This window comes from Grus americana, chromosome 2 (genome assembly GCF_028858705.1).
Source record: "Grus americana isolate bGruAme1 chromosome 2, bGruAme1.mat, whole genome shotgun sequence".
Lineage (NCBI taxonomy): Eukaryota > Metazoa > Chordata > Aves > Gruiformes > Gruidae > Grus > Grus americana.
In genome coordinates, this window is record NC_072853.1 from 157486016 (window position 1) to 157511866 (window position 25851).

General features: G+C 42.0%; 1 protein-coding gene across 6 annotated transcripts in view; it reads left to right on the forward strand.

The window, feature by feature from the left end:
- The window catches only part of DIP2C (disco interacting protein 2 homolog C), a 329448-nt gene that overhangs the window by 100291 nt on the left and 203306 nt on the right, over positions 1-25851 (forward strand). The window contains exon 2 of one of the 6 annotated variants that reach the window (XM_054815996.1): positions 4709-4926. The exons of the other annotated variants lie outside the window; for them this stretch is intronic. The gene's annotated coding sequence lies outside the window, so the exon portion shown is untranslated. The remainder of the gene's footprint in view (positions 1-4708; positions 4927-25851) is intronic. 6 annotated transcript variants of the gene reach the window in all.

A 25851-nucleotide genomic window follows, 5' to 3' on the forward strand; every position in this document is an offset into this window, starting at 1 on the left:
CTTGGCAGTGCCCGGCTCTTGCACGTCCTGTGCACGGTGGAGCGAGGCCGGGGCTGCTGAGGAAGATTCCGTCATAAGTTCAAGGAACCGATGAGCTACGCCCTCACTCTTTGCGATCTGGACAGGGCTGAAGACCCACCGCGGCTGAGAGTTTTCCTATTTCACGTGGTGTAAGTTTGTTTGTAAAGCCATCCCTCGGGACCCAGTGTATCCTTTTGTGTTGTTTTTTTTCCTGCCAAATTATACATTAAATATATAAGTACTGATGTAGGTAGTGGAGAACAGAGCATGTGTATGCATGTGTCAGACATGTTTTCTTACTATTTTTGGCTGTGTGTTTTCTCTGCCTGAAATAACAAATTTTACGTAGCTCTGTCTCCATTGCTACCACTCCAGCTTCTTTCCTTTTTCTGCTTTTAGGTTTTTAGATTTAAAAGCTGGAAAGCAACCTTAGATCCTTAAGCCTGCTCTCTTGTATCACACAGGTCATGGAATTTCATCCAATTATTTCTAACTTCATTAAAATGTAACCATTCAAAATGCCTCCAGTCCTGTTTCAAGAATTCTAGATAAACTTTCTGCTTACCTCTTTCTTGCTTTCTTCTCTCTCACGTTCAGTAAGTTTATCTTCTGGTTAACATTCTTGCTCTTTTATGTCACTTCTCCTTTTTTATCTCATTGTGATTTCTCATTTAATACTAATTTCTCTCTGGTTTTGTGTGCACTCTCCAATGGGATCGTTTATGGATCAGGAGAAGGGTTTTAGCATTGTTCCCTAAAATAAGCTCCCGACTGCTAATGCTGCTGCTCCCAGTAGTTAATGGCTGCTTGGCTGAAATACATTGCTATAGCTGTGCTTGATTACCTAGTTGTGCTTAAAGTATACTAAGGAATTCATATTTAGGGCATGTAAATGTTACCTTGAAATCCCAGGTAGAAAAAAATTGACCTAAATGGGCAGTTCACGCTTCCAAGCTCTGTTGTAAGACTGACTGCAAACAGGGACTGCTGAGTTAGTCATTCTGAGCTCCTGGAAAAACAAACAAACAAACAGCTTCCAAGCGGTGCTGGGGTTGTGGATGTGAGTGCTGCCTCTGGTTCCGTCCCCAGACACGATGCACGGTGGTTCTGCGGGATACCAGTGCTCGGGCACAATTTCTGACGTTGCTTGACTTGCACATGCCATGCAGTTACTGCAGGAGTTGAAAGCCAACTATCAGGTGTTTTCTGTACGTGGTACCTCCATCTGCTTCTGAGGGTAACGGGAACCCTGCCCCGGAGTAAGACTTCACCTGCCTTTTCTTATAAGCACAGCACTGACAAATGTATGGGCTCTACTACTGCTTCCCTGGTTGTGCTCAGGTGCTCTTCACCGCTCTACGAAATACCAAATGGTGACTAAAGCGTATTTCCCATTCCATGCATTGGACAAGACCAGCACTTAGGAATGTTCATTCGTAGTTGGGCTCTGTATGGAAGAACTGGGAACCATTATCACTAGTGTACTGGTGAAGGCAGGCACAGGGAGCGGAGCCAGGGACTGGGTCAGCTGGCAGCTGAGAGGAGCTTCCGCAGAGCCAGCTCCGCAGCAGCCTTGCACTTGGCGTTAAGTTCGATGAGGATTTTCCATAGAACGAAGTCCGTAGGACTCAACACGTAAGTCTGACTGTAGATGAATGCAGTCTGTTGTTGGTTGTGTGCATTAGGCCCTCATGATGTATATCATGTGAAAATATAGATTGTAACTGATAGAAGGATGCAGCCCAGAGCCACGGTCTGGATGTTGCTGAAGTTCAGTGGTTTCTGATATAAAAGCACGACCGTTTGGGAAGAAACACATGGCCTGGTCTTCACTCTCCAAGGCAGGAGACTTTAGGCGTGTGAATAATCTTGTCTGGACTGAAACGTTAGTAATTTTGGCTGAGGTTGTATTTTAATGATGCATTTTGTACGAGGAAATTGTACAAATAGTTGTTTGTTACCAGGGAATATAACAAATACTACTGAACAGCTGCTGGAAACTTTGGGTTTCTTTAGTGGTTTTTCTTTTTTTTTTTCCGTAAACATCACTATCAATTTGGGTCTGGATTGGAACCAGTGACCAAGTGGTGAAATGCTCTGTATCTGATTTACTGCTCCCCTGCGTCATTCAATCACCTGTGAAAATGTGTCTCAGTGCAGCAGATGTTTACAGGTTAGAAAACAGAAGACATTTTACTTCAGTTATTTTCATAGTTGCTGAGTTTTGCTAGAGGTTGAAGGGATACCCATGAAATGAATCCAAATGGATATTAAGGACACTGACTTTTTATTCTAATATTACTCAAGTGGGAACAAAAAATGTGTTAGTACTTGTTACTCTGTGTGCAATGATGTAATGCTCTGTTTAGCTGATGTGGTTTTTTTTAAAAAGTAATTTTTTTTGCCAGGTGTTTGATTTTTCATTAGCGGCTCACGATATTGGTGACTACAGTCAAGCTGAAAATTTTGCCTCTTGTAAATTTGTTGTGTAAGCTTAAAAATTACTATATATTAAGTGAAACCTTTGCTAAAATGTTTTTAAAAATACATTTTTCCAATGTAATCAATCATTGTATATCCTGTTGTTTCACTTAGAGAGTATCAGAAAGATTAATTCCTGTATTGCTCCGTAGTCTTGATCCTCGGCTTCAGACCCGGAGGTAAAATCTCACAAATTCGCTCACACTGGCTGCTGTCACCCTTTGGAATGACTGACCAGCATCCGCAGTTTGCAGTCAGGGCTTCACTGTCTATGAAAATGTGAGATTCCAGATCCAGAACTAGGTTTAATCTGAGTGACCGTAATGCGGCTCAGAGCACATGTAGGTCAGGCTTTTTTCACAGGAACGTGGGAGATGTAAATAGTGCCGTTTCAATGAGGTTGTCACGGGTCAGTGCAGGTTTTGAATATAGTTAAATTCCACACCAAGCTGTCAAGAAGAGTTAACTGTGAAGTTTTGGAACATTTTTCTGAACATCTAGCCAGCCCGGTAAATTGTGAGATTGCATCTGTTTCCATTAAAACCAAAACAAAATTATTTTTACAATAAAACTTTTGAAAACATGACCCAAGTGTATAAGTTAGCAGTTCAAACCCACAAAATGATAAACCAATTGGATTTTTTTAAAAACCTTCATAAGGTGGTGACCAAAAGTTAAGAGTTTCGGGGTTAACTTGTCATTTCTAGATTCTCAAAATGGCAAACCCCTTAGACTGACAATATTACTGTTACTCTTTCTGTGTATCTCAAATGAGCTCATTCAAGAACAAGCATGTTTCTAGAGGACACATAAAGGTATTTGAAGTCGGTTGTTTCAATATCTGAATACAACTCTATCAATGAAATATCTTCATATTTTAATGAGATTATCTTTGTTTAGTTTATGGTGCATCTTCGGAGGGAGGTTTATTTTATGAAAGGCCGTAAGAGGATGTCTCTGATTCCTCAGTTCTTTCATACCAGAGTTGCCTGGGAGTTTGTTTAAAAATAGTTTGTTTTCAGTGAATCAGTCATGGCTCTATTTCAAATACCCAAACATTTACATTTCAGGATTTTAAAATTTTGAAGTTTTTAATCCAAACCTTGCTTCCTAAAGCCTGCTCTGCAGAGGCTTTAAGCCTAATAGAAGATTTCATTTTAGCTATCGTTTATCACTCCAGAGCCTTTGGGGAAAAAATGTCACACCGCTTCCTTGCCAAGTACAGTAGCTTCAGTGAAGAGGAAACACTGCCTTGGGATGGTTATGAAATATATTTAGTATTCTTGGAAATGGACTTTTAAATGTTTCAGAGAGTTGCTGACAGGAATAAGTGTGTTTCTTAGATACCTTGCCATCACCTGGAAAATATGGCAGTCTCCAAGGCCTTCCCAACTTAGAGTGTCTTGTGGGATCAACCACAGCAGAGGACTGGATTTTTTTGGATCCCCAGTTTTTGTTCATAGATGATGGATTAGTTGGTGTCTGCCTGCTTCTCATGGGTTACCTCCAGCCTTACGTGATAATTATTGATAGTCGCTGAAATCTGCCGTACCAGCTTTCAACTGATACATCAGTGAGAGAGCATAGGAAAGTGCACCTTGCCACGCATAGCTAGGATACATCTCAGTACTGGGGTTATAAATAAAATAATAGGACTTGATGTATAGCATTGGGTTTGTCTTTGCTTTAAGTGATGGGCGTTCAACGTCCTATCTTGCCTGGTTGGGTAGGCAGTGCCTGTCACGACAGCACTACTGGGAGTGTTTCCGTGATGGAGCATCTTTCAGCTCCCTGTTTTCAGGGTGGGTTGAGATTAATTGTGTATGCCTGCACATTCATAAGGTATCCATTTGCTTGTGAAACTGAACTCCAGCTTTAGTCATAGGCAGGGAACTCTATTGCATTTTGTTTTAACTAAGCCTCTCCTGGGGTACAGCCCAAGCAGGGAGACCAAGCAGTTTCTGCTGTAACAGAAAAAAATAGTAATTTCTTCTGGTCTCGTGCTAAATGGTCTCTGTTCTGGCAACAGCTCAGGCCCCTGTGTCGGACAGATATTGTACTCTCTGCTGGATCTCTGTGGTCTGAGCTATATCCCGATGGAGGGCAAGAAAATTGAGGCTCAAGCAGATACATTTAACCCAAGGCATCACAGATGGAGTGGCACAAACTTACAAGACACACTATCTTGATTTTATCTTTTTGCTAGGTATTGTGTTTTCTGTTTCTAAGAGGCATAGCGTGTGGTGACTACAGACTTTCACTGAGCCCTTTTGCATTGGAGTTTGTCTTCTGAGGATCTGCATGTTCATAGTAGACGTGAGAATTTCAGGTGCCTTGGCCAACATGCATTGCTGCTCACCTGCCCATACTGAATTTCATCCACCATCATCCTTGGAACTCGCATCTCCCTGAGCACTGAGGCTGGTAAGAAGTACAACACAATCATTTGCAGCTCCCTTTGTGCATTTCCTTTTCTTGAAAGAGCTCTGTGGAACTGAGCTGAAAAGCTTCTATCAGAGAAAATAAATGCTTCCAAGTGACTTCTTAGCATATAATCAACCTATGTAATATTATGACTGTATTAATGATGCCTGCTTCTTTCAATTATTTGTGATAATCATTAGTTTCTTTGATTTTTTGTGTTTCCTAGAATAATTCTCAATGTAATTGAGATCTCTGATGGTTATTGCATTGCAAATAACCACCAAATGCTGGGTAAACCTGATCTAATAGAGGGCATCGGAGAGTAGGCACAAGGCTGCACCTCTGCTGTGGGAGTTTTCAAAGGATCTGTGGTTCCTCGAGACTTTTAAAGTGATTATACTGTGTCACACTTATGAATGGGGTGCAAAGGCTTCTGTGGGGGGGAAGGGGTTTGCTTCCTTAATGAGTATGTTTTCAAAGAAAAATTACATTTGTCACATGAAAGAAAGTAATGTGTACACAAATGCTAGCCATTATTTGGGAAATGGCTCAAGCTCAAAAATTCTGGCTGGAAACCATTAGGAAGAAAAACGTTCTCCACCATCAATTAATGCATTGTTTTTCTTTTCCTTTCATGTTGCTAAGCAGGCCAAGAGATAAGGGGCCAGCTGTAATCCATCTTGTCAGATGAGTTAAGTCACTTCGTGTTATACCGGTCATCTGGAAGATGAAAACTCCATTTCACTCTGAGTTTGATTTTTTAGATCATATTTTTCAAATTAGCTTTGCTTTTACTTAATGCTCTTGTCTTTTACTTGAGCATTCTGATCCAAAAATACATAATATAGTGCTACCCTTCACACTGCATAATGTCGAAGAAAAGGTGTCAATACATGTTTGGTGTGATACTTAAAACCAGCAAAGTAGATTCTAGTAATTAATTGCCCTCTCTGTCTTCACAGAATCATAGAATGGTTTGGGTTGGAAGGGACCTTAAAGATCATCTAGTTCCAACCCCCCTGCTATGGGCAGGGACACCCTCCACTAGACCAGGTTGCCCAAAGCCCCATCCAACCTGGCCCTGAACACTTCCAGGGAGGGGGCATCCACAACCTCTCTGGGCAACCTGTTCCAGTGCCTCACCATTCTAAGAGTAAAGAATTTCTTCCTAATATCTAATCTAAATCTGCACTTCTTCGGCTTAAAGCCATTCCCCCTTGTCCTGTCACTCCATGCCCTTGTAAACAGTCCCTCTCCAGCTTTCCTGTAGGCCCCTTCAGGTACTGGCAGGCTGCTGTAAGGTCTCCCGGGAGCCTTCTCTTCTCCAGGCTGAACAACCCCTATTCTCTCAGCCTGTCCTCATAGGAGAGGTGCTCCAGCCCTCTGATCATCTTCGTGGCCCTCCTCTGGACTCACTCCAACAGCTCCATGTCTTTCTTGTACTGGGGACCCCAGTGCTCCAGTACTCCAGGTGGGGTCTCACGAGAGCAGAGTAGAGGGGCAGAATCCCCTCTCTCAACCTGCTGGTCACGCTGGTTTTGATGCAGCCCAGGGTACGGTTGGCTTGCTGGGCTGGAATCTTGAGATTCTTGAGAGCTGCATCTTGATCACTGACTCTAATCACAGAGGGAGGGTTTTGGTCGGAGATACCCAGCTCTGTGAAATCAGCTGGATCAGACACTTCCAGCACTGCAGCCCAGGAGGAGGGAGGCTGGTGTCGGGTGCTCTGCAGAGCTAAGAAAGGTTTTTGGCGGCTGGTAAAGTTCACTGGGACAGTTTGAGATACCGGTGCCCTCGGCTGGGGAGCACACCCCGTTGTTTTCACCATCTCCAGCAGAAGGGCTAAACGAAGGCTTTGGGAAATGATGGTAGGACTTGGCAGTAACACCTTCAACTTCTGCGTCTCATCAGAATACCCCGGTGCTTGTCCTGCAGCCTGAGTCCACACAGTTACACCACTAGCAATAGTTGAGCTAGCCAGCTGAAATGCTGGTCTTTTCCTGACTCTCTGTGGTACCACTCGTACTCAGCTCATCAGGTCCAAAGGGAGGGAACACTGGCTGAATGTGGATTATGCACCTTCATCTACTGTATGTGAGATCCCCTGTGTATGTGGCTTCCCCATCTGTCCTTCACTGCCACTGCTAATGAAAATGGTGACTGAAATTAGTGTTAAACCCAGACTTACCTGAAACTTCTCCAGAGTTAGCTTTTGTAAACACCCTTGACCACAGGAGACCTAGGAGTGATACAGGTCTGAGTCCTGTGAGCTCCACGACGTGGAGCATCAGCTGGTGAGGAGAGCAATGCCCTCAGTTCGCTTTGTCTTGCTCTCTTAGTGTTTGTATTTTACTGAAACAATAGAATCAAATCCAGTAGCATATTTAAAGGCATGTCTGACCTTTCCTGTGTACAGCAAACTATTTTGGGGCACAGGAACATACAGAAAGGGGCTCGATTTGTCATTTTAAAGAGTTATAATCTAGGCATTTTTGAATGCCTTTGCTGAAACCCAGGGTCCCCCTGCTTGTTGCAGCTGTAGAAGGCAGTCATACTTAGAGCCTGTGTTCTGTGTTCACGAAGTCCCTTTTAAATAATGGTTTACTTTTGTATCACTCAGACTTGTAACAGAAACAGAACACATTTCCCAAAGTTAAACTTACCAGATTTTTAATGCTACCAGGTTGATTACAGATATTTTTCCCTGGACCACAGGAGATCACTCGCCAGTGTTACAGTGCATCGTCTCTGCTGGAAACGCTGACAGTGATTTGTGTCCATAGCCAGGGGAGAAGGGGACCACGTACGGTTGGAGCTCGTTCTGCTCTCCAACAGCTGTACATTAGACTGTTAAAGACACCCAAGTGTGAAACAGTTGGAGATCCAAGGCTGGCACACCCTGCATGATGCTGGTGGTCTGCTCTTGGGATTTGTCAGTGCACGAACATGCTGCGGCCGCTCTGGCAGTAGGGCCAGCTGTCACAGAGGAGCCTCGACCAGCACCGTTGAATCTATGACACTCCAAAATGGGTTGGTGACATCCCAACTGATGGGTGGGCAGAGCTCATGCCAGAGCTGGGCCAGAGGCTGGCTTGGGAGAGCACTGCTTGGTTTGGGGCCAAGCACTGCCGGGGACCATCTCCCACCATGAGAATGTAGACGATCAGGCTCCTCTTCCCGGGAACGTTCCCTGGCACTGCTTAATGTGCCAGGATAGATGGAGCTTGCGATCCTCAAAGAGAGATTTTATTAATATAAATCTTATGTAGGAGGACAGCTCTCATTTATGAAATAGGTTCGGTCTTGTGTGGGAAGCTGAGGAGAGGAGGAAGATGAGAAGAGTGATTTAACCCCTTGATTGCTGACGAGCTTGCTTTATTCAAAGAGGAGATTGAAAAAGCTATTGCTAAGTGACATCGGGGAGAAGTTTGCAAAGGTCATTCATCGGCTGGGACACGCGGTTACTGTTCTGCTGCCTCTGCAGCAGATGTTCAGTAGTTTGTTTGGTTCTCTGTAGTCTGGGAAGAAATGCACTTTGTCCTTCTGTCTGACCATATTTTTTCAACTGAAATTTCAAATGTTAATTTTAAAATAATTCTTCCTTTTCTGTCAAAGATACTCTTATTTTTATTTGGTTCTACTTTACTGTCCCACAGCCTGTTGCAGTTCCGTTGTTGAGACAAAGATGCCTCCATGTTTCTCCAGCACTGAAGTTGGCATATACAACTCTGCAAATGAAAAATACATTAAGGGCTGGTTATGTGATTCCTGAGTAATTGACAAAGATGGAGACGAGCTCTACCTTCCCTCTCTGCCCTGAAACTTGGGAGTGGATTTGTGTTCATTTTGTTTTACTTGGGCTAAATAGTATCAGTTTTTAAGAATAATTTAAATAAAGAGCCTGTTCAGTTTGTTTTTAGACACATGGTCAGAGTGTCTAAGCGCAAACTTAGAATCCAGAGCAGACTTAATAGTCTTGGATCCCATCTGCAAAGTATTTTAGCTATTGCTGTGTTTCATTCCAGTCTCTACAATTACATAATTTTACTAATATCTATGGACTTGCTTGGCAGCCCCAGCAATATAATATAATGGGAGTAAATTGTTTATTACTGGGTTTTGAAGTGGTGAGCTTTTTCTCATATATGTATATGTGAGTCATTTGTTGAATGCCTTCATTCCCCTTTTTATCCTTCTTCACGAGTGTATAAATTATATCTAAGGTTGTATAATCCTTCTCTTGTGGTGAACCCATTTTAGTACACTTCTCTCTTTGACCTCTGTCTTCTTCAGTTGTCTGAAGCGAGAGGCCAGGGTCGGCATGTGTTTCTATCACACAGCTCCATGGGTGAGATGGAGGGAAGAAGTTGTCTTATTCTATACAGAAGCTGGCTAACTTCTTAGCAGATGCAGTTAATGGTGCTATTCATTTTAATTCTGTTTCAGCATAAATGAAGTGTGGTTTAGTTTGTGGCTGGCAGGTTTCTGCTTTTGTAAATCACATCTTCTGAGGCTATTTACATGAGATTTTCTTTTTTTTTCTTTATTTTGCCCTCTCATCATAATTTTTTTTTTGCTACAATCTGAAGAAAAAAATCTCCATCAAGTAGGTAATACCTCCCACACCAGCTTCCAAAGGCTAAATCAAAGGACAGAAGAATGGAAAGCTCTGCAGAGCTGAAAACCATCAGAACCAGATGAGCCCTAAAAGTTCAGTTTCCTGCTTTGAAGGATAATTCCCTTGCATTCTGCAGTCCTGGATGTCTTGTACTACTTTTGCTGTGTTTCCTAAAGATTTATCGTATGTGACTGTGGCTCTAGGAAAAGAAATTGGTAATATATCCAAACGACATTATAAAGCTGGCAATGTAAATTGGATTTCTTGTTTTAGTTTCTCTTTTTTTTTAAATAGAAAAGGAAAAAGATTTCAAACATTTATTTATAATTCAGAGAGCATTATATATCCAGTAGAGATATTGTAGTCGAATTTCTTTTCGTATGATGAAGAGTGTGCCAGATTAATTTGTTTCATGGAAAATGTCGTCACGTGAATGTTCTACATTTCATCTCAAATTTCTGCCATATATGTGCCAAAATATTTTAACAAAGCAACTTAATAAATATACCCTTTCAATATTAAAAAGTGAAATCAACCTGTGATGCTCTTGCGTGAATATACGAAAACAGCGTATTTAGCGCTATTAACCAATTTATGCTCCGAGAAAACTGCACTCATTTTGTTCAGTCTACAGGTGGGAAGGTTAAAAATAATTCTCAACAATTCATGAAATTTGCCATTTTGGGGGCAAGTTACAGAGCCTGAGCAATGTATGAAGTAATTGCTGTAAAGAGAATTTCTGTTCTCGTGCAATATGTGTCAGTTAGAAGATTTCCAAATTTTGTAGACCTTACAAATTAATGTGCAAATGTTTTAATTGGGAGCATGCAAACCTGCCTGTCTGTTGGGCATCTCAAAAGCACAGATTCTAAACAGGGTGATTTTTGTGATTGATGAGCCATTTTTGAAGCCAGTTGAAAGACAAGTGTGCAAGTTAGAAATGTCAGCAAAGCATTCCTCTGAAACTCAGAAGAATGAATGGAATTGCATTTGCAGAATTAACTCTTTTCTAATGTGTATTGAAACCATTGGATTGGCCTTGAAATGCCTTTTTTCTGAGAAGATAAACTCATGTTATTTATGTCTCGTCTGTACTGTTAAAAATCAGTTTTAGGCATTAGTGTAGAGCAAATTTCTGTGGAGAGATTTCTGTCAAGAAAAGGAAATCATTGTGGTTAATATGTGGTACGTGCTGGCACAGGCTGACTTGTTATTAGCAGCCAACGTATTTGAAAGGTTTTCCGTTAGCGTGTGATGCTTCTTTAATGCAGTCGTTAGGCCTCACCGTAATGACTTTCACAGGTAATAGCAATAACATTTTTTGTGATCCAGTTTCTTTCTTGAACGACTTATGAAATAGTTTCAAAGTTCCAGTAGTACTGCATTTTTGGCATACCGGCATCATTTCGAAGTAGTGTGTTAGGTACATTATTCATAACAAAAATGCCTGTAAAACCTGTATGTGCATCTATTGAGTAGAGTGGGATTCTCTTGAAAATCCTAACTACAAACCTGAAATAAAATAGAAAACTTCCCTAGAGAGAAATGGAAATATAATTATTTTCTGCTGTTCACAGAGGTCCTAAATGGAAGCTGTTAGATTCAGAGTTACTGCAAAGTGTAATGTAAAAAAAAAAGAAGGAATTTTTTTACAAAAAAGTAAAGTTGGATGAGCTCAGAAAATAAACAAGTTAATGCTTTACACTGGAAGGAAACAAGAGGTGGTAAAGTAATTTTTCTCAGTTCAGCTTTCAGTGGAGAGCTGATGGCAAACACTGAACCTGCGATAGAGCGAGTGTTGGCCAGGTGATGGGAGAGTGTCCGGCCGCGTGGGGACGGGACGCTGCTGCCTCTGTGTTTGGGGCCGGGGGATGCTGGGGCAGGGCAGGGAGGCACCGCCGGCTGCAAAGGGGAAAATCCCCAGAAGAGGGAGGGTTAAGGAACGTGATCAAAATATTCCAGTCGAATCTTTCAAAAGGAAACTGCTGCAGGATGGCTGGAGTTTGAATGTGGCCTTTCAGGCTGACCTGCCACTCTCCTGCTCCGTGCCTGCAACACCAAGTCCTGTATACTGACTCCCAGGCAGCGGGGCGTAACAGGGTTTTGGTTATTAATTTGTACTGCTGGTACCTAGATGCTGTGCAGTAGGACAACTCCATGCCTTTAGCAGTTGTGCAATACTTTTTTTTCCTGAATTCAGGTATTTTCAGATAGGCAATTACCTTTTCTTTTGATTCATGTGTGCTGCTTGGGGCGGGGGCAGGGTGGTGGAGGAGAGGCTGATTTTTTATTTTTTATTTTTCTCTCTCCCAGAATGACAGAAGAAATACAGAATTATTTTATCTTTACAGAAAATGGTATTCAGTTACACTCCTAAAGCCTAAGGGAAAAGAGAAAATCAAATGTTTTGGGAACTGGCAGTTCTCATTTCAAGAGCAGCTTCCTTTGTCTTGTTTTCATATATGTTGTTTGGGGGTTTTTTTGATGGAGCATAGTTCACTTTCCTCCTTTGTATACAGATTTCTCTGGTAATTACGAGAGCCTGTCTGTTTGAATTTATCACGTTTTTGGCAACCAGTGTTCATCTGCAGACACTGTTTCTGTAAAGAAATGGCGTACATGAAGCATGAGGAGGGAACTAAGGCTCTTTTGCTTTGGAGCAAGCTTCTGAGCCCAGACCCAGAGGCTGCATGGAGCAGGATAGGTGTCTCCATCTGCCTGAGGACGCTGCTCCCCGTAGCCACTAGTTGCTGTGTTACTGGCTTGGCTGTATTTCCTCTTTAATGTAAAAGATAGCATATACTAATGGCAGACACGTGGTGGTCCAGCTATTAAACCCCATTACTCCAAAAGCATCCTCATCCCCCAAACCTTTCCCTTCTCTTCACCCAAGGCTTTGTTCATGAGGCTAAAAACACTTTTTATAACAGAGGAAAAAAACCCTATTATAAATATAAGGGGAGAACAGCAATTGCTTGGGCTACCGATAGAAACCTGTGCAGAGCTGTGCCATGATGGGTACGGTACCTCTGCCTCCTCTCTGACTGCCAGGCATCAGCAGGGAGAGGGAGAGGGAGAAGGAGAGGGTCCCTGCCCTCCCCTGGGTACCTAATAAAAGCTGCTGTCTCCAGCCCCATCCGTGCACTCGCACTGCTCTGTGAAGTCTGGGCAGACTTCTGCTTGCATGGCGTCCCAGGACGCAGTACGTGTAAAGGGCAAGGATACCTCTACCATACCTCATTTCATGTTTCTCCTCCTCCAATTTAAATTCAATTTCAATTTTGGAACTAATTAGGAAAAAAAAAGAAATCACCATAGGTTCTCCAGTAACTTTCTGTCACAGCAAGAGAAATGAGCAAAATCACAAATGTAATAGCTTGGTGCTCTGACGACCTAGCCCTTAGCTCTCTCTGGTTATGAAATAAATAGCCCAGCAGGTAAAGGAGAGGTTTGGGATGGTTTGATTTCTTTTTTTGTTTTTGAAAAGCTGTTTTTCTCTGTGTCTTATTACGATCTGCTGTGTCAAATTGCTCTTGATCTACTTAGGAAAAAAAACCCATTCAAGTTATTTTTCAACATTTTAATTTTATTCTTGTATTTCATGCAAAATTCTGCTGTCTCAGGGTGTTGGTTGTATTGTTCTTGCCAATTCGAATACATGGCTAGATGAAGGCATTACTGAAAAAGTAGAAGAGCAAAGAAGTTCTGTGAGCAGATTACATTTCACTTTTGAAATGCATGTTCCTGCAGCCATTGTGTTAACTTTCTTCACGTGAAGGTTTGCAAACTCTGAGTTTTTTTCCAGGGAGATGCTGTTCAGAGAAGCTGAGTGAGGCTGCCAGTTAAGTAAAACCAATCTGTTGACAACTGCTAATGGGTGGAAACAACTCTGGCAGTAGTTATTAAGGTTGGAGTGATCTGAGGCTTGTCTTCCTCTGATAACCATTTAGAAACAAACAATTTTTTTTTTTTAGGTCCTTAGCGTGTCTCATTTCTAACAGTTCAGAAAGCAGAGTGAATTAGGCTTAGAAAATGTAACCACGGGTCATCCCCAGCTGTGTTGTGTTACACGTAGTTACAAACGTAGAGAGTGTTGATTTGAAGGCAAACTAAGTGGTTGCCAAATTATAACGAGATGTCCACAGTATCATTTTGGTTAAAGAAATTGGTTTTGGTTAATGTTGTGTGCTTCCTTAGACACAGAAGGAAAATTAGAGGCATTTTAGTATTTTTAATAATTTTTAACAGCGTTGCATCAGGTAGAGATAGGGGTAATAAAACTATTGGCAATACCATTGGAAGCTGTAGCAGAGCTTCCTGTAATTTTGGCTACCCCAAAATTTCCATTGGTAACAGCTTCCAGTGTGAAAACTCCTTCTAAAACTGCTGAAGCTAGTTCTGAAATAAAGAGCAAAGAAGAATTTATTTTGCCCATTAAAACCATGCTTTCTTGACATATGTGTAACCCATAACAGGGTTTTACTTTTTTTTTCTTTCCCTCTTTTTATGTGAAAGTATACCCCAATTTTTGCCAAGTTTCTAAGCCTGTAAAGAGGTACCTTTCTGCGAGGGAGGACGCAGGCTGCTCTAAGCAAATAATGGGACTGTTTGGGTAATGTAGGAGATGGGGAGTGGGAAGGACAGACAGAATCTGCCCGGAGAAAAAGACTCGGACAGAACTCAAGCCTGTGCCTGCTACCAGGTTTGCAGCCACGCCAGGCAGTCTCAACTTTACCTCAACTCATGGGATGCTGCAGATGAATATACAGTGTTAAACCTGGGAAAAATCCCAGTATGAAGCGTCCTGGCCTCTTTCCTTCAGCTCCCTGTAAGACTCAGCCTTGCTGAGTTGCTTTTCTGGCCCCTGAATCGAGCCAAGGGAACCGGCACCCCGGCAGGCTCCCGTCTCCCTTCCTCCGCTTGGCAGAAGTCACCTTCGTGCCTGGATTATGAAAATGCATTTTCAGTGTAACTGTTAGAGGGAGGAAATGCCAGGCGAAGGTTGGGACAGTACCGTTAGCTGGAATATTAATCAGCTCACATCGGGAAACCATTGGTGAGAACGGTGCTATTTTTTAGGGCAATACTGCAAAGCAGCTGCACACCTTCTAATGAAAATACTCGTATTGAGCCTTTTTAAAAGCTGCCTGCATGAGGATTTCAGTGCAGGAAAGATTTCCATATCAGATGAGCACGAGCAAGGAATTTGGGGGTAAAGAATCTGTTCTCTCACGTTGAATGTGGGGGCTTTTAGAAACAGCACACCTTTTGATGTGAACTCTTGGCTTTTCTAGTTGGCCTCTTACACATGAAGTGCTTTGATTCTAATTAAAAAAATTATCCTGTGAAAAACATCAGTAACATCTGATTACTTATATACTACATTTTCCTCAGTAGAGCCTGTCAGAGCTGCAAGGTCACACAGCCATCTTCCCGCTTAGAAATCCCTACTAACTATTTAACCTTGATCTTCACTTTGCAGTGCTCCCGCAAGCGTGTGACTTGTGATGGAATAACTTAGCATGCTGAATCCGTAGTCATCGCCACAACTGGCAAAGAGGGGACGTGGTTATTTATAAAGCCTTAGGCCATCACACAGTTTTAATAGACATTCGTTTCCATTCAGATACTAAAAATATTCATCTCAGCTGCAATATAAACTGATTTTTGGATATTAATAATAAGAAAAGCTGCCTTTTAGAATTACCTTTATTTAAGAGATCTATTTCTGCTTTTTACATAGGTACAAATTCTAATTAGTTTCCTGTTACCATGCATTTTTTGGCACTTAGTTTTTTCTGAAATGATAAAAGATCATCAGAATAAAATTTTGCCATCACAAGGAGGAAAAAGTACAAATTTTCTAAGTCGCTTTCTATGCACAGGATAGTGAAACAGCCACATAAAGCATTTGCTTCATCACTGATCTTTTAGTGTCTGCAACATTAGGCTTGAATTATACTGCATTGTATCACTTAAGTATTTTTTTTTTTTTTTTGCTTGTATGCTTTATGCAGGGGTTTAAATGAGAGTATATTATGTATACTTCTGGCTTCCTAGAATGTCAGCTCCTTTGGCTTTATTCTTTCAATTTTTTGATGAGTCTACATTTAGTAAAATAAATTTGGTAGTCGTATAAAATTTGCGTGCTACAGTGCACTGTAGCTGAGCTTCTTTTCCTCTGAACGTAGGAGGCAAGTGCTGAAGGAAGCGGGAATGATGCAGTGAACTTCAGGCAGGGGCTGCATAGGAAGCCTGAACCATTGAAATGGTGTTGGAAAGCAGGAGACACATGCCTGTGTGCCCTTCCAGTCATCAGCGGAAAAGGCATACTGATATTTGGTAAGGGGAAAAAAGAGGATTTACAGTGACAGGACTCCAGTAGTGTAGAGCGGCATGGCGTGCTGCCCTTACGATCATTTTTTTCTTGTTGTTTTATATGCTGTTCCTTTGAGAAATACTTTGTTTTTCAGATGTCATGAGCATCTGCAGCCTTCCTTCAGGTGGAGGGTTGTACCTCTGTGTGAACACAATAATTTTAAAAATCAGACCTTTGGTATTTAGATGGGAAGGGAAAAATACAGCAGCTGGGTGTTCTTCAGCCTCATAGTCCATCTACTCAGTGAATCGCTGTTTTGTAATTGAAGATTTTAACCTAGTTTCAGCCACTCTTTTGAAGAGGCCAGGATGCTAGAGTGCCTTTGGACTTGCAGGTGAAGCCCTAATTTACTGCCTTTTTCCGTGAGCCAGTGCCTAAGACTGAGGATGCCATCATTTCTGGAAACAGCAGTTGACTGAATATCCAGATGACTTTTTCTGTGATTTTGTAAGTGACAACTTCTACCATATGGTGGAAACATTTCTCGAAAGAAGGGCAGAGTTGGTGGAGTAAAAAGAAGTGCTCCAACATCCTCATCCAAAATAGTACCTTGGCAGAGCATGACAGAAATAGGATGTTATTCAAATTCTTCTTTTTTTCCAAGAAGCTATTAATGTTGAGCATCGTAGAAGGAGAGCCTCACCTGGTGTTTTACATCCTGCTGAGCTTCCTTCTCTGTTGCTCCTTCGTACTCAAACTCTTCTACACGAAGACTGCGAAAGAGGCTGAAGCTGAACAGTGTGTCTCGCAGTGTTGCTCCTCAATCATCCTCACTTTATCCCCAGCAAATCTAACGTGGGCTAAACCTGAACTGAATGAATCTACCCAGAGGACATCCAGCATGAAAGGATAAAACATATGTCCAGTGAAGAGCTCTCTAGAGCCTGTTACTAGTCAAACCCATTGTTTTCTTGCATTATAGTATGTTCCAGTCAATTCACCCATTATGCAGCTTTTTACATGTGTATAATGGGAAACAATTAACCATCAGTGAAAATTCCAATAGCACTTTGGTAAATGAAATTTCAGATATGTCTTGTGGCAAACCTAAGCCATGGGTCTGTTGAGAAAGGCTGAACTTTGCCATGCTCTTTGTAATGGGCTGTGGTGCAACAGAAATAGTTGTGGCAGCTTTCCAGTCCTGGAGAATACCCTGCTGGCAGACTGTTCCTGTGCTTTGGATGGAACTAGTTGTCTTAATGCAATGATTTTATGAAGCGAGGATTCCTTGTCATAGCCCTTGTGGCCTACTGATGCATTTAGAACTTAAATTACTCCTCTAATTTATCAAAGGCAAATATAATTTCTGTGCATCTCTCCATATGTATATGCACAATAAGGTCCTTTGAAGCAGTTGCAGGCCACTGCTTCATCTTCCCCTCTCTAAACAAGCCCAGCTCCCTCCATTTGCTCATCATGTCTGCCAGGCCCTGAGTATCTTCTGGACCTTCTTCCCTTCTTCCTCATGTCTCCTGAACTGAGAGAGGCCTGAAAACGGATGTGGTATTTCATGTAGCCCAAGTGGGGTGAGTCAGCGGGGATCGTCCTGTGATCTGCTGGCCATGCTCCGCCCGATGTAGCCCCAGGCGAGGTTTGCTGTTTGCTTTATGCACGCTGAGAGCACGCCGGTGGCCTTGCCTTGCTTTGCCAGGGTCTGTTCCAAACACTCTGCGCCGTTGCGTTGCCTCTGTGTCTTCTCCAGCTGAAAATCACATTTGCACAACTGCAGTACTACTTGGAGCCTGCTTAATCTAAACTCGTGATCGTAAAAATACTGTGTTTGTGGAAGAACAAACCTTTCTTGTGGGATGTTTCTATAAATGTATATGAATATAAGCAATAGTTAGCAAATTCATGTATTTGAAAAGACAGTATCTTAAATCATATATAAAAATCACCAAAATGGTCAAATAGTCCTAATGTTAAATCTTCATCATTTTAACTCCTGATCTGGCTCAAACTTGGTCTTTTTCCATCCCTACTCTATATAATTGATCATTGTGAGTCTGTGCTTCAGGAAACTACATAACTGTGGCTTATATACAAGTACTTTTGCTACTACGCAGTTTTTTGGCAGGGTGAACAGTATCCTTTCAGGATGAAACTTCTTTCTTTGGAGATTTTCAATTCAGGTGAGTGGAAAGATCAAATACTGTTGTGAATTAAGCATATCTTTGTTGTATAGCTAGGACGGCATGAAAATTACAAGCTGAGGGGAGCACTTTCTAGAAAGAACCATTGGCAAAACCTTCCTGAAAGAAGATTTTATTAGAGTTGTAATTTCTCCATCCTTATCAGGTGTTACTTTGAACACTTGCGATATCAAGTAGTAATAAAGAGAGGTAAAAAGCTACAGAAAATGTAAAGATTTTGAAAACACAGTATGGTGAAGTCTTTGGCCTTATTTGAATACTGCTAATAGCCACTATTAGGGAACACAGAGCTTTGTAGTAGCTTTGGAGAGGAGCTGCAAAACATTAAACTTAAAAAAAAAATTCCCTTTGATCCCTTCCACATGTGTTTATGAACTAGACAGCACTAACCTCCAGAAGTTACAACCAGGGCTTCTTCTGCCACAAGTAAGTGCAACACCTACAGCTTGCTTACAGTAATTTTTAACAGGTTTAAAAGTGAGCGTGCAGTAATTGAGTCTCATTCTTTGAAGCCTACTAGGGTCTGCCTAGGTGTTTGTAAGTGATATTAAAATTGTTTGTCTAGGACAGAAAGGGTGTGTTTTCATTCCATGATTTCAGATCGTCAGGAGGTTGGAGGGAAGAGTTGACCTGGTATCTTTAGAGAGACAGAAAATTTCTGCAGGGCTGCAAAGTAATACAGTTTAAAGGGATAACAATTTTCTTTACTGAAAAGTGGTTACTAGCCCAGGAACAAAATCTTTTCTCAGCCTTTGGTGGCTGTTGCTTCAGGAACCTGTGTTTTTCTCCAGCAGTTGGCAGTCATTTTAGGAGGTTGGGATGGCAGGTGAATTTAGGTACCTCGTGTCTAGCTGAACCCTCTGCTATGACCTGTGTGAAGGTGGTATTTGTGCCTGTATCAGTATTCTCTTGTCTTCGGTGGTGTGTCACAAGGATCAGCTGGATGTGTTACAGAAATACATCTGTCCAGGTTTTGTTAATAAGAGGAATTGCTGAGCTGTTTCCATACTGTGTACCTTGTAGTGCTTCATTTACTCTGTAGTTAATCTCCCCACATCTTCTAGACTTTTAAACCCTTGGTCAGGTCCTGCCCATTTCTATCTAATGTAGAAAAAAGGAGGAAGTTTGCAGTGCGTGGGTTATTTTCACCATTAACCCTGAGCCCAGACATAAACCAGGAATGCTAAGTGAGGATGGAGGACTTCCACAGAGGTAGCCAGGAACACTGAATGGCTGCACCCCTCCATGGGTTCTTGTCCACCCCAGGCGCTGAGGCTAGATGTTTGCCCGCTGCTGCCAGGACAGAGAGAGGACTCTGCGTACCAAGAGCATGGCAACAGAGCATGAGACACCTCTGTTTTTTCCAAACCAAACCAAACCAAATCAAACCAAACCCTTCCTTGCAAACCAAAACTGGGTGCGGGAGTAGAATGGGAGGAGTGAAGATCTAGTAGAAGTCCTCCAGCAGCCAGCCAGTGTCCCAGCTGGAGACCTCGTTTTGTTTCTCCCTCTGTCATGGGAGGTACCTGCTGAAAGGGTCCTCCTTCAAACTCTGCTAGTTCACCTGTGTTCTGCAGTTGTCTAGGTGTCACACTACGAATACACGATTTAATAAGTAACCAGAATTTTAAGTAGATTATACTGACAGTTGAAAAACACAAAAAAGCCCAAAGCCTCAAAATAGCTGTTTTCAATTTTCACTGCTCGAATAGAGTTTCAGAAGGATTTAACCTTTGTTCTTTGATCATGGCACAAAAGAATATATACATGCAAACGAGGAGGCTGAGGTAATGATTATATGCAAAGATGCTGCTAAGTATATAATTAAAAACTGCCCCGTGAGACACCCCCAAATTTTATATCCTAATTTTATTTTATACTGCCATTTAGGGGAGGGATGAATTCACCTCTCCCACGCACTCTTTGCACCTGTTTCGTATAATGGGCAGATTCAAAATCCATCTTTGCAGGAAGTCTGCTCCATATTATTCAGATAATATTATGCAGTATTTGTTAACCTAAATTTTGCCCCCCTCAGATACTTCAGTCTAGACTAATTGGCTGCAGTACTTAGCATTTAAATTACCAAAAGTGATGGGGTTGGTGAAAATTGATCTCCCAACATTTGATCCTGATTCTTTGTTTTCTACTTCTTCACTGAGAAAATTGCAGCAGTTCTGCAAAGCTTGAAGCAAAGGAAATAAACATACACTTACGGCCACGCTTACGAACATCAGGAACAGATTTTTATTTTAGGACATTGTTATTTTATGTGATGGGATGCTGAAACCAGGAATTTTCTAGCCTTAGAATTACAAAATATCACATTGTAACACATGTCACATAAAGTTATATGCCAATGAAGTATGTAAAGATGAAAATATTGATGAACCAAGGCAATTCTACAGTAGTCCCTGTAGTTTCTGTCCTGTCGCCAATATTTTTGTTTTCCTACTTAAAACGTCTACATTTTTTTCCCCTAACCCAACTTGATGTCTCTCTACATTTATACATCCTGCAGAGTTGAGGCTTGCTACCAGCTGAGATGTCTGCAGCAATGCAAAGACTAATAATAGAATTTCAGAATATAATACCAGAAACTCTGCAGACGGTGTTGCAATGAAATGCAACAGCCAGGTTTTCCTACTGACAAAGGTGGGAAATTTACTTTGCTGAGATTTTCTTTTTCCTAATCCACAAGTTGCTGCATTCTTTGGAAATAACTTCCCCTATAAAACATATTTTTCCTATAGAATCTGACCAACAAAAAGCACTCATATGTGCTTGAGATACCGCAGACATCCATTGCTGTTCTCTCCAGGCAGGAGCATTTCTCAGAGCTATTAGCAATAGCACTTGTAGTTCATGTGTTCCTGGGTTCTCCATCTCATGTACCCATTATCAGGAAAGGGAGGTGGGGTTGAGGAGTGCCAGATACACTTACCGATGAAAAATGTCTAAGATTATGCCTAGATACCAGAGTGCTTCTGTGACCCTTGCTGTAGTTCCATAGGTTCCAACAATGAATGCAGCTTAACAAAATGGCTATTTGAACTGATAAACTCAGGCAGGGAAATAAAAAAATTGCCTTCTGTAATTACGGCATTTAGCAGATACTGTACTGGCTGTAGTCAGAGCAGATTTCCAGGTGAGGTTAGGTCTGAGCTGTGAGCTTTGTATTTGGGAAGGGGATTCCTCTGAACGTTTTGGAAGCTTTACCAGAAGAGCAAAAGGGGCAGCCGCCGAGCCAGGAGTCGCAGGAGAGGAGAACAGGCTGTTGCACTGTCTGCAGTTACCTGATAGGTAACTCAAATTACTGCTCTTCAGGTTGAAGCATCACCAAGGAGCCGTGCTTCTGCGCTCGGTACTGTGTGTTACAAACCCCAGATTTTTTCCTAACTCTTTATGACTGAGTAAATGTCTCCCTTTGTCAGTTCAATACTTCTAGTATAAGTTATATACTTGCATTTCATTAACGCTGCTGGCAATTAATCTAAGTGGAAGAGCTGCGGTCCATCATTAGAAGAGTCCGTCAATTTCAGATATCTGCTCAAAATGCTTTTGTGCTCCTTGTTTGCTGTATTCTCATCCAGCACAAGATCACTGTGCCTGCAGTACTCTGCTGGCATTGGGCTGCCTCATAATAATGAATGATTTGTCCCTTTATAATCTCGCTGGATCAGTTGAGATAACAGACCATCTTCTCACACGGCACTGGATTTTCAGGAGCAAGGTATCTGTGAGGAGCCGGCTCTGTGCTGTCCCTGCAGCTTTTGCAGAGCGTGGAGGAGGCCATGGGAGGGATGCAAGGACCGGCTGGGCGCTGGGCAAGGAGGCAAGAGCCAAAGCATGGCATCCCGGCGCTGGTCCCTAAGGGCTCTGGGCGCCCCGTCGTGTAAACAACGCGTGGCTGGGGCTTCCTGGTTCTGGAGGGAGTGGCCAGCTGTAGGGCAGGCTGTAGTTTGTGAATACAGAAAATAGAAGGCGAAGGAGCATGGGTGTTTCATGCACCGGGTAGCTGTAATTACAGATTTGGATTCCTGGCAGCATTGAATGCACCGGAGGAGCCAGGGCCAGATGGGCAGAGTGTCCTGATGTCTACCAGGAATTGTTTCAATGCATTTTCCCAATATCAGTCACCAATTAGTGCAACTTTTTTTTTTTTTTTTTAATAGGAACAAACAAATATCAAACTGATTTGCCTCACACAGCATCTTTTCCTTACTGTTAAAACAGTGGCACATGAACAGAAATTGGAATGGCTTCTTAATTTATCTGTGATGACTGCTGTTTATTTCTTGGGGGAAGCAGGGGCATCCTCCTGTGTAAATGTTTCAGCTGTCTCCCTAAATGTACTGCTTTTCTGGCCCACGTCTCTGTAGCATGTGAGCGTCTTGCAAATGATAAAGTAATTGCTGTTGTAATGGAGTTCAGGTAATAGGTAATGGAAAAATGCCATTATTCACAGCCAGAGAGCAAATGCAAAGGAGAGGTGATATGATGTCGTAAGGTTGTACAGGATGTTCATGCAAGAAAAGGGTTTTGGACCAATTCTGATAATTTTGTAGCAGCCTTTTCTGGATCAGTTGTGAGAAGAAGGCTTAATCCTGTCCGTTCTCAAGGAAAGCTTTGCCATCCATTTCAGGATGTACTAGGAAAAGTCTTCACTTAATTCAGTTTTATTTATTACGTTCAAGGTTTGGGCATATGCTGTGGAAGGTAAACTAGTGTGGAGACCACCAATATTTGAACAAACTGCCTGAGAACATGCTCTGCCCTATGAGAAATGCCAGTTTTCTTGTTTCCTCTGCGTTCTGGTGTCTGCCACACCATGCAATGTACTCAAGTGTTGCTGAACTCATGGATCCAATGCAACAAATCCTGTACTAATGTACGTGCATTCACTCTTACACAGACATGCAGTTTTAATCATATTTTTAAACTGGAGCAGAAAAAGTAATTTTTAGAATCTGTTATTTGTGGGTTTTATGGAAGATGGTTTTGCTTTTTTGTCATTACTGAAGACCATTTGTTTGGTTTTTTTTTACACAGCAGTGACTGTAACAGAGTATTGACTGATGTTTTGGCAAAATTCTTAGTGAGCCACAGCAAATTAATTATTTCCTCTTTCTGAGTATCATGTACTGATTGTCACTGCCATTGAACAGTTCTGTAGATCAGTGAGTAACAGAAGGATCGAGTGGCAGTGTGAGCACAAGACAGGTAATGCAGGATCTTCCTGATGAAGGCTGCTTCTGTATTTAAATGTCACGTTGCCAACCTTCCTGATTGTGCCTGGAGTGCAACCCTTGCGGCAAACCCTTCAGTGCGTGGGGGTTTGACCCTGTGCCTTTTCCCTTTTGGTTTACTTCCCTGTGCTCCGGTGGTTATCTGAGAACCCCACCTCTCTCTCTTTCTCTCTCTCTCTCCTTTTAAGTAAATCAATAATCCTTAAGGTGTGGAGAAAATTTTGAAAATAGGACTTTGGCATATGCTAGAAGTGAAGAAGCAAGGGAGGAGGAACTTGAGCATGTTACATATCAATCTCATAATTTGGGGGTTAAAGCCTAGATTATTTTTTAATGCTGACAGATGCAGTATTGCAGCACATAAAGTAATTACTTTCTTATTGCTGATGTTAGGGAAATATTAAAAATTAAGTTTCTCAATAAAAAATGTGTAAATCCTTATTCAGCTCTGGCTATACTGCCTGTGCTTCTGATCCTGGCCGGGTGGCCAAGATAAATAGCTGTGCTGTTATGTGAATGACCTGTTTGTGGCTGAAAGAATTGCCAACAGTGTTATGAATCAATTTGCACGAAGGAATTCCTGTGAACATCTAATTAACAGAATTCAGGCCATTTTAGTGTTCAGAAATTGTACAGGAACAAAATATTTCTGTTGTTTTCCCTTCATGTCTGCCACATGTTTTTGTACACAGTTTAAATCCTGGGAGTAACTCACGAATAATTCATTGACCTTGTTCCATAGGGTGGTTATTCGTTATGATTCAGAGAGACTGGCTATATGATTGATCATGTAAATAACATACTATTTCTCTTTTCTTGATCAGCTGCTTGTTCTGCAACACCTTGTAGTCCATGATTAGAGAAGCCATAGCTGTCAGCTCAAGTTTTGCTTTGCGCAAACATTTGAATATAATACTTTTTGATACATATTGAAGAAATAGATAAAAGTGTTGCAGAAGTCAACCTGAAACTTCCTAAATACTGTAAAAGATTTTTCTTAATACTGCCTTGAACAATCAGTACCAAACCCACTATTTTCTGAATATTCCACAGAGCTGCCTTCTTTCTTAATGCGAGTCTGTAGGCTGGAATGTCATTCATTGATACAGTGAAGCTGATCAGATTAAAACATCAGACTCAGTCTGGCCTTCTGTGACATTCCTCTTATGGTCTTGTTCGAGACTGGGCTCAATACTCTCGAAATGTTGTCAGAAATGCCAGATAGAGGAAAATAATAGTTTCCATAGGCCTGCTAGCTACACTTGCTAATACAGCCCATGTGCAGTCATCCATCTTTGCCCCAGGGACGTACAGCTGACTGGTGGTTCCCATTTTGGTTCACCAGAACCCTCAGGTCTTTTTCAGCAAAGCTGCTTCCTTGCCAGTCAGTCCCCACTCCATATATTCGCATAGGGTTATTCCAGATGGGATGCGTGTCATTATGGAACGTCAGGAGGCTCCTATCAGACCGTTCCTCCAGCCTCTTGAGGTCTCTCTGAACAACAGCCCTGCCCTCCAGCATACTGACCACCAGCTTGGTACCATCCACTGAGCTGCTGAGGGCATACTCTGTCCCACTGTTCAGGTCACTCATGAAGGCATTCAGCAATATTGGCATCAGTGTCAGTCCCTCAGAGACACCGCTAGAAACTGGCCACCAGTTGGACTGTGTGCCACTGGTCACCATCCTTTGAGTCAAGGATCCAGTCAATTTTCAACCCGCTGTGCCCACTTTTCTAGTTTCTGTCTCATCAGTTTGGCCATGTGACTTAAAGAAAAGATCTGTGTCTCAAATCAGGGACTCTTACTCCTCTGCCCTTCTCCTCCCACCCTCGAAACCAGTAAGAAAAAGTCTTAGTTCAAGTTTATGAGAAAGGTAACTCTAGAGAAATAATTCCTTTTTTAGTCATGTTACAAGCTTGATTGTGGGTACTCCAAATAGAGCATGTACACCATGGTCACCATACTGTCTGGTTGAGAGCCAGGTCCAGGATCTTTATCAGAGGCCCCAACTCTGCAGCTCAGGTATGTGGACACGCTCACCCCAGTTTGATCTCCCTCTTCTTGGGTGAATGCTAATTTGCATGTTGTCTAGCAAATGGAGATTATTTTGGCAGTCATTAATCAGTAGATCTGATGCATCGCTAACATGACCTCTTTGAGTTTATGTGTCCATCCTGTGGATTACAGGGACAGGGCTCCTGTCGCCATCGCTCCTTCCCTTTAGCAGCTGTTCCCAGGGCTGAGCCTCATCGCTCATCTCCTCTGCCGAAATGAATGGGCTGGACTGTGACTAAACATAGGTGTGATTGCTCAGCACCGGGGGGGGAAGCTTTGAGACCAACACCCATGTGGACAGATTTAACGCTGTATGCTAGAATGGTGATCATAGGACTATTTAATGCAGTGTATGTGAATTAAATTAATAAGAAATTTTGGCTGAGTAGAGTTTAGAAAACAACAAGTAATGTGAGCGTTTTCTTTCAGTCTGTTTAAAAAGTATTGCCCATGATTACCTTTATCTGC